The following is a 13,471-nucleotide window of genomic DNA, read 5'->3' as shown; positions in this document are numbered from 1 at the left end:
ATTACAAATACGAACAAGAAGTAATGAGACATAAAGTTAAAGGGCTTTTTCCTGGCACATTCCATTCTAATATACAACCTAGAACACCACTTCCATTAAGGCTCTGTTTCCCTAGGAACCAAATTTGGTAAAGGAGAAATGCTGCCACCTAGTGGCCGTTTCCTGCAAGAGCAGCTTTAAAGTCACAGCTAATGGTCACTTAACATTCACAAGGACTCAGGGCTGTAAAGGACACTTGCCCTAAATATTTGTGCTGAAGTAGGGAATGGACAAAAAATTCAAAACAGGCAAATGTTTCAAGAAGAGATTAGGAAGAGTTAAGTTTTACTCACACTCTTTGTAAAAAAAAAGGAAAATGGATAAAAGCTCAACCTCAGGGAGTGTTAGACGCATGCAATCTAATCTACAAAAAGTTTCAACTTACACCAGTCGGCTGACCATCAGCAAAAAGTCTACAAACAATAAATGCTGAAGGGGTTTTAGAGAACTGTGTACCCTCTGCCTGCTGGTGAGACGTAAAGGGGTAACAGCCAATAATGAGAACAGAAAGGAGCTGCGTTTAAAAGTAAAAATGGAGGTACTATTCAATCCAGCAGGCGCACCATTGGACCTCTCACCTGAGAAGACAATCGAGAAGACACAGGCCGCAAAAGCTGCAGTGCAGCCTTATTCACAATAGCCAAGACAGTGAAGCAATCAAAATGTCCAACAACAGGTAAATGGATAAAGAAGAAGTGGTCCGTGTACACAATGGAATATTAGCCATGGAAGACAATGAACCATTGCTCTTTGAGGCACCACAAATGAGTCTGGAGATAATCACGAAAGATGAGGTAAGTTGGAAAGCAAAAGACCTGTGTTCTGTGATAGCACTTATAGGCGTTATCTAATAACTGACACAAATGAACATATTTCCACAGAGAAAGACACTCACGGATTTAGAAAACAAACTATGCTCATCTAAAACGACAGGTGGGGGGAATGGATAAATTAAGATTAGTGTTACTATACGTATACAAACACATATGATATACATATCTCAAAACGACCAACCATATAGCAAGGGAAGTCTGCGGAACCCTCTGTAACATTTTACATGGGAAGAGGATCTGTACTTGAATAGACATATATAATGTACAAATGAACCAGATTGTGTACACCTAGGACAAACAATATTCTAAGCTTTACCCCAATTAAAACACTTTTAAAAACCAAGAAGAAATAATGACACATAAACTTATGGGGGTTTCTCCACGCACATTCCAATGTAATTTACAACCTAGGAACACGACTTCCAGAAAGGCTCTGCTGCCCTACTCCCCAGATTTGGGAATGGAGAAATGCTGCCTCCTTGAGGCCACTTCCCACAACAGCAGCTTTAAACCCATTGCTAAAGGTCACTAAATATTCACCAAACTTGCAGTTTGGGAAATGACACCTGCTCTCTAAAAAAACGCTGGGGTGGAAAATCGACCAAATAACTCAAAAGAGGGCAACCTTCCAAGAAGACAATTTCAAGAGTTATATCGTACTGCCAATTGTTTCCTTTTTTTAACGGAAAAGAAAACGGCGGAGAAAAATGATGAGTTTTACGAATTTTCAAAGACATGCAAACCCAAATTACAAAAACCTATCAGCTCACAGCAGCCAGAAGGGCCATTAGCATCAATGCTGTAAACAATAAATGCTGAAGCGATTGTGGAGAAATGCGTACCCTCGATTCTAAGGGGGACGTGGTAAGAGCCACTAATGAAAACACAAAGAAGGTGCTTTGAAAAGGGAAACACGGTGCTACCAGTCAATCAATCACACCCACTGCTGGGCCTATCACCTGAGAAAATGAGAATCAAAAAGTCACAGGCTGGCAATCCTGCACTCCAACAATATTTACCATAGCCAACACTTGGAAGCAATGAAAATGTCCATCAACCGAGGAATGCACAAAGAAGAAGTGGTCCACGTACACAGTGGAAAATTACTCCAATAAAAAATAAAAATTAAATTTAAAAATCCAACGAAAGTAAGGAGACATCAGCTTGTGTGGGTTTGTCCGGGCACACTCCACTCTAATTTATAACCGAGAAACACCACAGGCCGCCAGGGCTTTTCCCTAGTTCCCAGGGTGGGGAACATAGAAAGGCTGCCGCCCTCTGGCAGTTACCTGCAAAAGCAGTTTTAAAGCCTGTGCTAATGGTCATTTCATAGGAACAAGTACTGCAGAACTGTAAATGAAACCTGCCCTCAAAATGTCTTCAGGGAGGTAACGGCCAAAACATTTCAAAAGGTGACACGTACGTTAAGAGAACACTTTGAAGAACTAAGGGGTAATCACTGCTTGAAAAATAAAAAGGACATGCCTTAAAGCTCAATTTCAACGGATTATGAGGCACATGCGAATTCAACCACAAAGAGGTATCAGCTCACACTTGTCAGAATAACCATGAGCAAGAAAACTACAAACAATAAATGCTGAAGGTGTTGTGGAGAAATGCATACCCTCAACTTCAAGGGGGACGTAAGTTGGAAAGGGCCACGAATGAGAACAGAATGGAGGTGCCTTAAAAAGGTAAACATTGTGCTACCATATGATCCAGCAGGCCCACTCCTCCACCTATAATCTAAGAAGAGAGAATTGGAAAGACACAGGCAGGCAAATCTGCATTGCCCAGTATTACAATAGCCAAGATATGGAAGTAACCAAAAAGACCACCAACAGATGGGTGGGCAAAGAAGAACTCCTCCATGTACAGATGGAATATTCGCTAGTGAAAAAAATGAAACAATGCCATTTGCAGCACCATAGATGAGTCTAGACGTAATCACGCCACGTGTAGTAAGTGAGAAAGCAAAAGGCACATATCCTATCATATCACTTTCAGGAGTTACTTAAAAATTGATACCAATGAAGATATTTCCACAGAGAAAGGCAATCACAGATTCATTAAAAAACTTATGGTTCACCAAATAGAAAGGGATGAGGATTGGATACATTGCCATATTGGGGTTAGCAGAGATATACAAACCATGTGAAATATATAACCCCCAAAGACGTACGGAAGACCAGGAGAAGACTACTCAACATTGTGTCATAACCTACATTGGCAAAGGATGCGAGGAAGAATAGATACATGTATATGTGTGAAAGAACCACATCTTGCACACCTAGAACAAACAAACCATTGTAATCAAATTTGCTGGGATAAAAAATAAAAAGTAAATTACAAATACGAACAAGAAGTAATGAGACATAAAGTTAAAGGGCTTTTTCCTGGCACATTCCATTCTAATATACAACCTCGAACACCACTTCCATTAAGGCTCTGTTTCCCTAGGAACCAAATTTGGTAAAGGAGAAATGCTGCCACCTAGTGGCCGTTTCCTGCAAGAGCAGCTTTAAAGTCACAGCTAATGGTCACTTAACATTCACAAGGACTCAGGGCTGTAAAGGACACTTGCCCTAAATATTTGTGCTGAAGTAGGGAATGGACAAAAAATTCAAAACAGGCAAATGTTTCAAGAAGAGATTAGGAAGAGTTAAGTTTTACTCACACTCTTTGTAAAAAAAAAGGAAAATGGATAAAAGCTCAACCTCAGGGAGTGTTAGACGCATGCAATCTAATCTACAAAAAGTTTCAACTTACACCAGTCGGCTGACCATCAGCAAAAAGTCTACAAACAATAAATGCTGAAGGGGTTTTAGAGAACTGTGTACCCTCTGCCTGCTGGTGAGACGTAAAGGGGTAACAGCCAATAATGAGAACAGAAAGGAGCTGCGTTTAAAAGTAAAAATGGAGGTACTATTCAATCCAGCAGGCGCACCATTGGACCTCTCACCTGAGAAGACAATCGAGAAGACACAGGCCGCAAAAGCTGCAGTGCAGCCTTATTCACAATAGCCAAGACAGTGAAGCAATCAAAATGTCCAACAACAGGTAAATGGATAAAGAAGAAGTGGTCCGTGTACACAATGGAATATTAGCCATGGAAGACAATGAACCATTGCTCTTTGAGGCACCACAAATGAGTCTGGAGATAATCACGAAAGATGAGGTAAGTTGGAAAGCAAAAGACCTGTGTTCTGTGATAGCACTTATAGGCGTTATCTAATAACTGACACAAATGAACATATTTCCACAGAGAAAGACACTCACGGATTTAGAAAACAAACTATGCTCATCTAAAACGACAGGTGGGGGGAATGGATAAATTAATATTAGTGTTACTATACGTATACAAACACATATGATATACATATCTCAAAACGACCAACCATATAGCAAGGGAAGTCTGCGGAACCCTCTGTAACATTTTACATGGGAAGAGGATCTGTACTTGAATAGACATATATAATGTACAAATGAACCAGATTGTGTACACCTAGGACAAACAATATTCTAAGCTTTACCCCAATTAAAACACTTTTAAAAACCAAGAAGAAATAATGACACATAAACTTATGGGGGTTTCTCCACGCACATTCCAATGTAATTTACAACCTAGGAACACGACTTCCAGAAAGGCTCTGCTGCCCTACTCCCCAGATTTGGGAATGGAGAAATGCTGCCTCCTTGAGGCCACTTCCCACAACAGCAGCTTTAAACCCATTGCTAAAGGTCACTAAATATTCACCAAACTTGCAGTTTGGGAAATGACACCTGCTCTCTAAAAAAACGCTGGGGTGGAAAATCGACCAAATAACTCAAAAGAGGGCAACCTTCCAAGAAGACAATTTCAAGAGTTATATCGTACTGCCAATTGTTTCCTTTTTTTAACGGAAAAGAAAACGGCGGAGAAAAATGATGAGTTTTACGAATTTTCAAAGACATGCAAACCCAAATTACAAAAACCTATCAGCTCACAGCAGCCAGAAGGGCCATTAGCATCAATGCTGTAAACAATAAATGCTGAAGCGATTGTGGAGAAATGCGTACCCTCGATTCTAAGGGGGACGTGGTAAGAGCCACTAATGAAAACACAAAGAAGGTGCTTTGAAAAGGGAAACACGGTGCTACCAGTCAATCAATCACACCCACTGCTGGGCCTATCACCTGAGAAAATGAGAATCAAAAAGTCACAGGCTGGCAATCCTGCACTCCAACAATATTTACCATAGCCAACACTTGGAAGCAATGAAAATGTCCATCAACCGAGGAATGCACAAAGAAGAAGTGGTCCACGTACACAGTGGAAAATTACTCCAATAAAAAATAAAAATTAAATTTAAAAATCCAACAAAAGTAAGGAGACATCAGCTTGTGTGGGTTTGTCCGGGCACACTCCACTCTAATTTATAACCGAGAAACACCACAGGCCGCAAGGGCTTTTCCCTAGTTACCAGGGTGGGGAACATAGAAAGGCTGCCGCCCTCTGGCAGTTACCTGCAAAAGCAGTTTTAAAGCCTGTGCTAATGGTCATTTCATAGGAACAAGTACTGCAGAACTGTAAATGAAACCTGCCCTCAAAATGTCTTCAGGGAGGTAACGGCCAAAACATTTCAAAAGGTGACACGTACGTTAAGAGAACACTTTGAAGAACTAAGGGGTAATCACTGCTTGAAAAATAAAAAGGACATGCCTTAAAGCTCAATTTCAACGGATTATGAGGCACATGCGAATTCAACCACAAAGAGGTATCAGCTCACACTTGTCAGAATAACCATGAGCAAGAAAACTACAAACGATAAATGCTGAAGGTGTTGTGGAGAAATGCATACCCTCAACTTCAAGGGGGACGTAAGTTGGAAAGGGCCACGAATGAGAACAGAATGGAGGTGCCTTAAAAAGGTAAACATTGTGCTACCATATGATCCAGCAGGCCCACTCCTCCACCTATAATCTAAGAAGAGAGAATTGGAAAGACACAGGCAGGCAAATCTGCATTGCCCAGTATTACAATAGCCAAGATATGGAAGTAACCAAAAAGACCACCAACAGATGGGTGGGCAAAGAAGAACTCCTCCATGTACAGATGGAATATTCGCTAGTGAAAAAAATGAAACAATGCCATTTGCAGCACCATAGATGAGTCTAGACGTAATCACGCCACGTGTAGTAAGTGAGAAAGCAAAAGGCACATATCCTATCATATCACTTTCAGGAGTTACTTAAAAATTGATACCAATGAAGATATTTCCACAGAGAAAGGCAATCACAGATTCATTAAAAAACTTATGGTTCACCAAATAGAAAGGGATGAGGATTGGATACATTGCCATATTGGGGTTAACAGAGATATACAAACCATGTGAAATATATAACCCCCAAAGACGTACGGAAGACCAGGAGAAGACTACTCAACATTGTGTCATAACCTACATTGGCAAAGGATGCGAGGAAGAATAGATACATGTATATGTGTGAAAGAACCACATCTTGCACACCTAGAACAAACAAACCATTGTAATCAAATTTGCTGGGATAAAAAATAAAAAGTAAATTACAAATACGAACAAGAAGTAATGAGACATAAAGTTAAAGGGCTTTTTCCTGGCACATTCCATTCTAATATACAACCTCGAACACCACTTCCATTAAGGCTCTGTTTCCCTAGGAACCAAATTTGGTAAAGGAGAAATGCTGCCACCTAGTGGCCGTTTCCTGCAAGAGCAGCTTTAAAGTCACAGCTAATGGTCACTTAACATTCACAAGGACTCAGGGCTGTAAAGGACACTTGCCCTAAATATTTGTGCTGAAGTAGGGAATGGACAAAAAATTCAAAACAGGCAAATGTTTCAAGAAGAGATTAGGAAGAGTTAAGTTTTACTCACACTCTTTGTAAAAAAAAGGAAAATGGATAAAAGCTCAACCTCAGGGAGTGTTAGACGCATGCAATCTAATCTACAAAAAGTTTCAACTTACACCAGTCGGCTGACCATCAGCAAAAAGTCTACAAACAATAAATGCTGAAGGGGTTTTAGAGAACTGTGTACCCTCTGCCTGCTGGTGAGACGTAAAGGGGTAACAGCCAATAATGAGAACAGAAAGGAGCTGCGTTTAAAAGTAAAAATGGAGGTACTATTCAATCCAGCAGGCGCACCATTGGACCTCTCACCTGAGAAGACAATCGAGAAGACACAGGCCGCAAAAGCTGCAGTGCAGCCTTATTCACAATAGCCAAGACAGTGAAGCAATCAAAATGTCCAACAACAGGTAAATGGATAAAGAAGAAGTGGTCCGTGTACACAATGGAATATTAGCCATGGAAGACAATGAACCATTGCTCTTTGAGGCACCACAAATGAGTCTGGAGATAATCACAAAAGATGAGGTAAGTTGGAAAGCAAAAGACCTGTGTTCTATGATAGCACTTATAGGCGTTATCTAATAACTGACACAAATGAACATATTTCCACAGAGAAAGACACTCACGGATTTAGAAAACAAACTATGCTCATCTAAAACGACAGGTGGGGGGAATGGATAAATTAAGATTAGTGTTACTATACGTATACAAACACATATGATATACATATCTCAAAAAGACCAACCATATAGCAAGGGAAGTCTGCGGAACCCTCTGTAACATTTTACATGGGAAGAGGATCTGTACTTGAATAGACATATATAATGTACAAATGAACCAGATTGTGTACACCTAGGACAAACAATATTCTAAGCTTTACCCCAATTAAAACACTTTTAAAAACCAAGAAGAAATAATGACACATAAACTTATGGGGGTTTCTCCACGCACATTCCAATGTAATTTACAACCTAGGAACACGACTTCCAGAAAGGCTCTGCTGCCCTACTCCCCAGATTTGGGAATGGAGAAATGCTGCCTCCTTGAGGCCACTTCCCACAACAGCAGCTTTAAACCCATTGCTAAAGGTCACTAAATATTCACCAAACTTGCAGTTCGGGAAATGACACCTGCTCTCTAAAAAAACGCTGGGGTGGAAAATCGACCAAATAACTCAAAAGAGGGCAACCTTCCAAGAAGACAATTTCAAGAGTTATATCGTACTGCCAATTGTTTCCTTTTTTTAACGGAAAAGAAAACGGCGGAGAAAAATGATGAGTTTTACGAATTTTCAAAGACATGCAAACCCAAATTACAAAAACCTATCAGCTCACAGCAGCCAGAAGGGCCATTAGCATCAATGCTGTAAACAATAAATGCTGAAGCGATTGTGGAGAAATGCGTACCCTCGATTCTAAGGGGGACGTGGTAAGAGCCACTAATGAAAACACAAAGAAGGTGCTTTGAAAAGGGAAACACGGTGCTACCAGTCAATCAATCACACCCACTGCTGGGCCTATCACCTGAGAAAATGAGAATCAAAAAGTCACAGGCTGGCAATCCTGCACTCCAACAATATTTACCATAGCCAACACTTGGAAGCAATGAAAATGTCCATCAACCGAGGAATGCACAAAGAAGAAGTGGTCCACGTACACAGTGGAAAATTACTCCAATAAAAAATAAAAATTAAATTTAAAAATCCAACAAAAGTAAGGAGACATCAGCTTGTGTGGGTTTGTCCGGGCACACTCCACTCTAATTTATAACCGAGAAACACCACAGGCCGCAAGGGCTTTTCCCTAGTTACCAGGGTGGGGAACATAGAAAGGCTGCCGCCCTCTGGCAGTTACCTGCAAAAGCAGTTTTAAAGCCTGTGCTAATGGTCATTTCATAGGAACAAGTACTGCAGAACTGTAAATGAAACCTGCCCTCAAAATGTCTTCAGGGAGGTAACGGCCAAAACATTTCAAAAGGTGACACGTACGTTAAGAGAACACTTTGAAGAACTAAGGGGTAATCACTGCTTGAAAAATAAAAAGGACATGCCTTAAAGCTCAATTTCAACGGATTATGAGGCACATGCGAATTCAACCACAAAGAGGTATCAGCTCACACTTGTCAGAATAACCATGAGCAAGAAAACTACAAACAATAAATGCTGAAGGTGTTGTGGAGAAATGCATACCCTCAACTTCAAGGGGGACGTAAGTTGGAAAGGGCCACGAATGAGAACAGAATGGAGGTGCCTTAAAAAGGTAAACATTGTGCTACCATATGATCCAGCAGGCCCACTCCTCCACCTATAATCTAAGAAGAGAGAATTGGAAAGACACAGGCAGGCAAATCTGCATTGCCCAGTATTACAATAGCCAAGATATGGAAGTAACCAAAAAGACCACCAACAGATGGGTGGGCAAAGAAGAACTCCTCCATGTACAGATGGAATATTCGCTAGTGAAAAAAATGAAACAATGCCATTTGCAGCACCATAGATGAGTCTAGACGTAATCACGCCACGTGTAGTAAGTGAGATAGCAAAAGGCACATATCCTATCATATCACTTTCAGGAGTTACTTAAAAATTGATACCAATGAAGATATTTCCACAGAGAAAGGCAATCACAGATTCATTAAAAAACTTATGGTTCACCAAATAGAAAGGGATGAGGATTGGATACATTGCCATATTGGGGTTAACAGAGATATACAAACCATGTGAAATATATAACCCCCAAAGACGTACGGAAGACCAGGAGAAGACTACTCAACATTGTGTCATAACCTACATTGGCAAAGGATGCGAGGAAGAATAGATACATGTATATGTGTGAAAGAACCACATCTTGCACACCTAGAACAAACAAACCATTGTAATCAAATTTGCTGGGATAAAAAATAAAAAGTAAATTACAAATACGAACAAGAAGTAATGAGACATAAAGTTAAAGGGCTTTTTCCTGGCACATTCCATTCTAATATACAACCTCGAACACCACTTCCATTAAGGCTCTGTTTCCCTAGGAACCAAATTTGGTAAAGGAGAAATGCTGCCACCTAGTGGCCGTTTCCTGCAAGAGCAGCTTTAAAGTCACAGCTAATGGTCACTTAACATTCACAAGGACTCAGGGCTGTAAAGGACACTTGCCCTAAATATTTGTGCTGAAGTAGGGAATGGGCAAAAAATTCAAAACAGGCAAATGTTTCAAGAAGAGATTAGGAAGAGTTAAGTTTTACTCACACTCTTTTTAAAAAAAAGGAAAATGGATAAAAGCTCAACCTCAGGGAGTGTTAGACGCATGCAATCTAATCTACAAAAAGTTTCAACTTACACCAGTCGGCTGACCATCAGCAAAAAGTCTACAAACAATAAATGCTGAAGGGGTTTTAGAGAACTGTGTACCCTCTGCCTGCTGGTGAGACGTAAAGGGGTAACAGCCAATAATGAGAACAGAAAGGAGCTGCGTTTAAAAGTAAAAATGGAGGTACTATTCAATCCAGCAGGCGCACCATTGGACCTCTCACCTGAGAAGACAATCGAGAAGACACAGGCCGCAAAAGCTGCAGTGCAGCCTTATTCACAATAGCCAAGACAGTGAAGCAATCAAAATGTCCAACAACAGGTAAATGGATAAAGAAGAAGTGGTCCGTGTACACAATGGAATATTAGCCATGGAAGACAATGAACCATTGCTCTTTGAGGCACCACAAATGAGTCTGGAGATAATCACGAAAGATGAGGTCAGTTGGAAAGCAAAAGACCTGTGTTCTATGATAGCATTTATAGGCGTTATCTAATAACTGACACAAATGAACATATTTCCACAGAGAAAGACACTCACGGATTTAGAAAACAAACTATGCTCATCTAAAACGACAGGTGGGGGGAATGGATAAATTAAGATTAGTGTTACTATACGTATACAAACACATATGATATACATATCTCAAAACGGCCAACCATATAGCAAGGGAAGTCTGCGGAACCCTCTGTAACATTTTACATGGGAAGAGGATCTGTACTTGAATAGACATATATAATGTACAAATGAACCAGATTGTGTACACCTAGGACAAACAATATTCTATGCTTTACCCCAATTAAAACACTTTTAAAAACCAAGAAGAAATAATGACAGATAAACTTATGGGGGTTTCTCCACGCACATTCCAATGTAATTTACAACCTAGGAACACGACTTCCAGAAAGGCTCTGCTGCCCTACTCCCCAGATTTGGGAATGGAGAAATGCTGCCTCCTTGAGGCCACTTCCCACAACAGCAGCTTTAAACCCATTGCTAAAGGTCACTAAATATTCACCAAACTTGCAGTTTGGGAAATGACACCTGCTCTCTAAAAAAACGCTGGGGTGGAAAATCGACCAAATAACTGAAAAGAGGGCAACCTTCCAAGAAGACAATTTCAAGAGTTATATCGTACTGCCAATTGTTTCCTTTTTTTAACGGAAAAGAAAACGGCGGAGAAAAATGATGAGTTTTACGAATTTTCAAAGACATGCAAACCCAAATTACAAAAACCTATCAGCTCACAGCAGCCAGAAGGGCCATTAGCATCAATGCTGTAAACAATAAATGCTGAAGCGATTGTGGAGAAATGCGTACCCTCGATTCTAAGGGGGACGTGGTAAGAGCCACTAATGAAAACACAAAGAAGGTGCTTTGAAAAGGGAAACACGGTACTACCAGTCAATCAATCACACCCACTGCTGGGCCTATCTCCTGAGAAAATGAGAATCAAAAAGTCACAGGCTGGCAATCCTGCACTCCAACAATATTTACCATAGCCAACACTTGGAAGCAATGAAAATGTCCATCAACCGAGGAATGCACAAAGAAGAAGTGGTCCACGTACACAGTGGAAAATTACTCCAATAAAAAATAAAAATTAAAGTTAAAAATCCAACAAAAGTAAGGAGACATCAGCTTGTGTGGGTTTGTCCGGGCACACTCCACTCTAATTTATAACCGAGAAACACCACAGGCCGCAAGGGCTTTTCCCTAGTTACCAGGGTGGGGAACATAGAAAGGCTGCCGCCCTCTGGCAGTTACCTGCAAAAGCAGTTTTAAAGCCTGTGCTAATGGTCATTTCATAGGAACAAGTACTGCAGAACTGTAAATGAAACCTGCCCTCAAAATGTCTTCAGGGAGGTAACGGCCAAAACATTTCAAAAGGTGACACGTACGTTAAGAGAACACTTTGAAGAACTAAGGGGTAATCACTGCTTGAAAAATAAAAAGGACATGCCTTAAAGCTCAATTTCAACGGATTATGAGGCACATGCGAATTCAACCACAAAGAGGTATCAGCTCACACTTGTCAGAATAACCATGAGCAAGAAAACTACAAACAATAAATGCTGAAGGTGTTGTGGAGAAATGCATACCCTCAACTTCAAGGGGGACGTAAGTTGGAAAGGGCCACGAATGAGAACAGAATGGAGGTGCCTTAAAAAGGTAAACATTGTGCTACCATATGATCCAGCAGGCCCACTCCTCCACCTATAATCTAAGAAGAGAGAATTGGAAAGACACAGGCAGGCAAATCTGCATTGCCCAGTATTACAATAGCCAAGATATGGAAGTAACCAAAAAGACCACCAACAGATGGGTGGGCAAAGAAGAACTCCTCCATGTACAGATGGAATATTCGCTAGTGAAAAAAATGAAACAATGCCATTTGCAGCACCATAGATGAGTCTAGACGTAATCACGCCACGTGTAGTAAGTGAGAAAGCAAAAGGCACATATCCTATCATATCACTTTCAGGAGTTACTTAAAAATTGATACCAATGAAGATATTTCCACAGAGAAAGGCAATCACAGATTCATTAAAAAACTTATGGTTCACCAAATAGAAAGGGATGAGGATTGGATACATTGCCATATTGGGGTTAACAGAGATATACAAACCATGTGAAATATATAACCCCCAAAGACGTACGGAAGACCAGGAGAAGACTACTCAACATTGTGTCATAACCTACATTGGCAAAGGATGCGAGGAAGAATAGATACATGTATATGTGTGAAAGAACCACATCTTGCACACCTAGAACAAACAAACCATTGTAATCAAATTTGCTGGGATAAAAAATAAAAAGTAAATTACAAATACGAACAAGAAGTAATGAGACATAAAGTTAAAGGGCTTTTTCCTGGCACATTCCATTCTAATATACAACCTCGAACACCACTTCCATTAAGGCTCTGTTTCCCTAGGAACCAAATTTGGTAAAGGAGAAATGCTGCCACCTAGTGGCCGTTTCCTGCAAGAGCAGCTTTAAAGTCACAGCTAATGGTCACTTAACATTCACAAGGACTCAGGGCTGTAAAGGACACTTGCCCTAAATATTTGTGCTGAAGTAGGGAATGGACAAAAAATTCAAAACAGGCAAATGTTTCAAGAAGAGATTAGGAAGAGTTAAGTTTTACTCACACTCTTTGTAAAAAAAAGGAAAATGGATAAAAGCTCAACCTCAGGGAGTGTTAGACGCATGCAATCTAATCTACAAAAAGTTTCAACTTACACCAGTCGGCTGACCATCAGCAAAAAGTCTACAAACAATAAATGCTGAAGGGGTTTTAGAGAACTGTGTACCCTCTGCCTGCTGGTGAGACGTAAAGGGGTAACAGCCAATAATGAGAACAGAAAGGAGCTGCGTTTAAAAGTAAAAATGGAGGTACTATTCAATCCAGCAGGCGCACCATT

Source organism: Balaenoptera borealis (assembly GCF_965194805.1).
Source record: "Balaenoptera borealis genome assembly, chromosome: 9".
Classification (NCBI taxonomy): Eukaryota; Metazoa; Chordata; class Mammalia; order Artiodactyla; family Balaenopteridae; genus Balaenoptera; species Balaenoptera borealis.
The sequence above is the reverse complement of the archived record's forward strand: the minus strand, read 5'-3'. Positions refer to the sequence as shown.